Genomic DNA, 4,724 nt, shown 5'->3' on the forward strand with positions numbered 1-4,724 from the left:
GAAGAAAAGTGGGTATAGGGAGAAGAAAAAAAATGAAACAAAGGTCCAGAATCTGACCCAACTGGAAATCCAACCATTCCTAAATGAATTCATACAAGAAAAAGATGAAGGGTCACTAATTGCCATTTGTGCTTCTACAGCATAGGTACTGAATTAATTTTAACAACTGCTGAAATGCAAAATTGGCAAAATTTCATGGTCTTAATCAATTCTGGGGATCAAATTGCAGTTATATCTCTGATCTCATTAAATTTATACATGGCGTGATAGATAATTTTATGTTTCAAATTAGAGGGTGTTTTTGAATGAGATTAACATTCTGCAGCCAGCCTTCCGGGGCTGGGCCGTGGAGCAGAAAGAGCGCACAGCCAGGCAGAGCCCCCTGTAGGCTCTGGGCCTCTCCTTTGGGCCATGGGGTCCTTGGTGAGGTTGCCGAGCGCCTGCCACGATTTTCACTGACCAAGGGAAGCTCATCCCAGATGATGTCATGACTCAACTGGCCCTTTGTGAGCTGAAAAACCTTACCCACTATAGCTGGCTATTAGATGGTTTTCCAAGGACACCTCCACAGGCAAAGCCCTGGATAGAGCTTATCAAATAGACACAGTAATTAATCTGAAAGTGCCTTTTGAAGTTATTAAGCAACGTCTTACTGCTTGCTGGGTTCATCTAGCCAGTGGCCAAGTCGACAACATGGAATTCAACCCTCCCAAAACCGTGGGCATCGATGGCCTGACTGGAGAGCCTCTCATTCAGTGTGAGGATGATAAGCTGGAGACAGTTGTCAAGAGACTGAAGGCTTATGAAATCCAAACAGGGTCAGTCCTGGAATATTACCAGAAAAATGTGGTGTTGGGATGTTGGAACCATTCTCCTGAACAGAAACTGACAAGATCTGACCCTATGTCTATGCTTTCCTATGAACAAAAGTTCCAAAAATAAACCAGAAGGCATCAGTTACTCTGAGGAAAAATGCATATAACTAGTAAGATAAGCAGAGGCTCCTCATCTCTGCATTTAGAAGTTCCTTGTCCTGAGAATTGCATGTATGAATTCTTTGAAAATTATTAGTTTCACTTCTACTGATTTTATTCTGGAAATTAAGGATGTGCCAAATAAGTCAGATACTAAGATTCATCTTTTTCATCTAGTGTGTTTTATCCAGTTATCTTCTATAGGTGTGCAAATCAAAAACATCAGGTATGTCGTAACTTTTGAAAAATCTTCCAAAGCCTAATTAAAAGAGCAGTTGGTTGTAATATAACTTTTGTTTGGAAGAGTAAATGGTTGATAAAAATGTTCTTATTTTTCTGGAAAAGTTAAAAAACTTCCATGCCATTTGGGAAAGTATCTCACCAGAGAAATTTTCTTATACTGATGCCAAAAAACTGGCATCATTAGCGCTGTGGTACATGGTTTTGTGAGACACCATGTCTATCAAATTTAAGAAAAAAAGCAAGGGATATGCGGATTAGTTTCAGGATGCAAATTCACTGCTGCTTTTACACTAAGAAACTTACAAGCTTAGCCATATATGCTATATTTATTTTGTTATTAAACATACCTTCAGTTTACTCAGAGGTTTCAGTCTGCTATAAAATTGTACTAAATTAGCATATAGGAAAATATTACTTTCCTATGACATATTTTCTTTTGAGAATACATGTGCATTGAGGAAAATGATTTATGTTAGAAATTGGCTTTAGAGGTTCTTGCAAAAGCACCGAAGTCGAATTTTCAATGGAAAATGTAATTACAGTCTTATGTTTTCAGATGTTACTCAGGTTAAGAAATATGTGCTTTAGTATCTACTTGCCAATTTCTCTTTTTGATCACTATGGATGATCTGCCTTGATGAGTAACAAATTAAAGTACAAAAAGAAAAGAAAAGAAAACCCATGGCCCTAAGTAAAGCAAGCATACTTTGTCCTTAGGAAATAGAAATAGATCAGGTATGCCTGGGGAACATTCCCTACATACAAAGCAATTATAATTAGTAAACAGGTGTAGCAATTAGAAGGATTTACATGACAGGTTAAAAAAGACCAAGAAAGTAATTGAGTTTGCTGAAGGAATTCTTTATTTCTAATCAAAGAAGTTGACAGCTACTAGCTTTCACTGCCCTTCTATCATCTGGCAGGAAAAGAACTCTGCCTGTGTGTATAAGTTGAGTAGCCAATTAAAAATGAAGATGATTTGACTTCTTAGTGGGGCAACAAGGATACATACTTATGTCCTGTGACCTGGTAGGAAGAGTGAGGCAATGAGAGGTTGAGGAGAAACACAACTACATCTTCAATGGCATATTTACTCTCACTTTACTTGGTGCTAAATCAAATGAAACAAGTCCTTGTACAAGCTGTTATTAACTGCCTTTGAACATTTGACCCATTTTGTTCCAGGAACTTAAAATACAAATGTCAGCAAGCAAGTGGTTCTTTATGTATGTTGTGGGGAAAAACTCATTTTCTTTTTCTTTTGATTTTTAAAAATTCAATGTTGATCTTTCAAAATGGACCAAGGCTTTTAAAAAGGATTATAATAAACATTTAATTCTTTACAAAACTTTCTATAATGCCTTATTTGATGTTAATATTATGTGCTTTCTAAAAATGTTGTGAACTACTAAACCTATGAATTATCACTGGGTTACCAGGCATACATTGGTATTAATGTACTAGAATAAAATTAAATTTTATTAAAAAAAATTACATCAGTGAGGGTGCCTGGGTGGCTCAGTCATTGAGCGTCTGCCTTGAGCTCAGGTCATGGTCCCAGGGTCCTGGGATCGAGCCCCACATCGGGCTCCCTGCTCCGCGGGAAGCCTGCTTCTCCTCTCCCACTCCCCCCTGCTTGTGTTCCCTCTCTCGCTGTGTCTCTCTCTGTCAAATAAATAAAATCTTTTTAAAAATTTTTAAAAAATAAAAAAATTACATCAGTGAACTTTGAGCAAGCAGACTGCTCTTCATAGTATGAGTGGGCCTCATCTAATCAGTTGAAGGCCCAAATGGAACAAAGAAACCATCCTCTGTGAGCCAGAGGGAATTCTCCAGCAGATTGATATTGGACTTTATCTGCACCATTGCTTCTCCTGGGTCTCCAGGCTGCTGGCCCACACTGCAAATTTTGGATTTACCAGCCTCTATAATCTCATAAGTCAATTCCTGTAGTAAATCGTCTCATGTTTATATATATATATATATATATAAACATCCTACTGGTTTTGTTTCTCTGGAGAACCTTACTAATATAGATTATGGTACCAAATGTTTCCAGAAGAACAGAATCTTTTTTTTTTAAGATTTTATTTGTCAGAGAGAGAGAGAGCACAAGCAGGGGGAGAGGTAGGCAGAGGGAGAAGCAGGCTCCCTGACGAGCAGGAAGCCCAATGCAGGACTTGATCCCAGGACCCTGGGATCATGACCTGACCAAAGGCAAGCGCTTAACCAACTGAACCACCCAGGTGTCCCCAGAAGAACAGAATCTTAAGCAAAAATCTTTTTAATTAGTTCTGGGGTTTCTGGTATTGTCTCTCTGATCTGGTTAGACTTAATGGCACTAATGACTCTATTTCCAGGAGTAAAGAGAGCCTTGATAGCCATGACACAATCTGGCAATAGAAATAAGCAAAATATCAACATTAGATACTCCTAATAAGATACTTATAAGAAGCAAGGAACTAGGTGATCATGCATATGATGCTTTCAAATATGGTTATCAAATTAACAGGTATAATGATATTGGCTGGTTGTTCCTAGTGTTGCTGGACAAAGTAGGGAAAGAAAAGAATGAACTCAAGAGTTCAAATTCCCAGCTCAAACACCACATAAACGATCTGATACATTCTGTGTCTGCCCTGAAAGAGACTTTATTTCCTGGAGTCACAGGACTCAGATTGCTGAAAACCCACAATCTCAGCCTGTGAGTGGCTGAATTACAACACAAGTTGAACTCCGAGGCTTGCAGGGTGTCTACTGCTAAAGTGAAGGCATTGATTGGAAAACAATGGAATCCTGAAAGTTGGAAAGGGAACATGTTAGAAGTCCCTGACAAAGCTGGGGACATTGAACTCCTAAATTCTGAAGAGTCTTCTTTGCCAATTGAAGTAGCTTTGTCTGAGGGGATTAACCCTACATGGCATAAGGAAACTGTAATAGCCTCCCTGGAGGCAGCTGCCATACGGAACAATGCTGATTCTCTTCAAGACTAACTCCCACTACTCCTCTTTTCCACCTCCTTCTCTGCTCTCCTCTGTACCGCTAGTGCTAGATTCTTGGTATTCTAGGTGGTGCTCCACAACCTCTTAGGTATTGCTAATGATATGCCTTTCTTTAAGGGAAGTAGAAGCCATTTTTATTTCTCTCAGAAGTGATCACAGATGTATGGCTTTGGCAGGTGTGAAGGTGTGAATGTTTGCAGTGGCCTGAGGATTCCTTTGCTAATCATTTGCCTCAGGAGTGCAGGGGGCGGGGGGACTTTTGGTAGGGGTTTCTTCCAGATGCCTGACTGTCTGCATTTCATTGGGTTCTACATCCAGTATGATTTCCACTGATCTCTATAGATTCATAAAACTTGATTATCCTTGATTATTATTTTCTTTTGTAATGCTGAATATTTCTAGTTTAACGATCACAAATGAAATAGTGATAACAAATAGATTGACTTTCTATGTCAGCTACACCCCACTCAAAAAACATACAAGTTATATCAGTTTGACTTCCATT

The 4,724-nt window shown here is 38.9% G+C and overlaps 1 pseudogene; it reads left to right on the top strand.

Annotated features, from left to right (window-relative positions):
- Positions 1 to 487: 487 nt before the first annotated feature.
- Positions 488 to 4,210, top strand: LOC118541793 (GTP:AMP phosphotransferase AK3, mitochondrial pseudogene; annotated as a pseudogene).
- Positions 4,211 to 4,724: the final 514 nt, after the last annotated feature.

The sequence above is a fragment of the Halichoerus grypus genome, chromosome X (assembly GCF_964656455.1).
Source record: "Halichoerus grypus chromosome X, mHalGry1.hap1.1, whole genome shotgun sequence".
Taxonomy (NCBI): Eukaryota; Metazoa; Chordata; class Mammalia; order Carnivora; family Phocidae; genus Halichoerus; species Halichoerus grypus.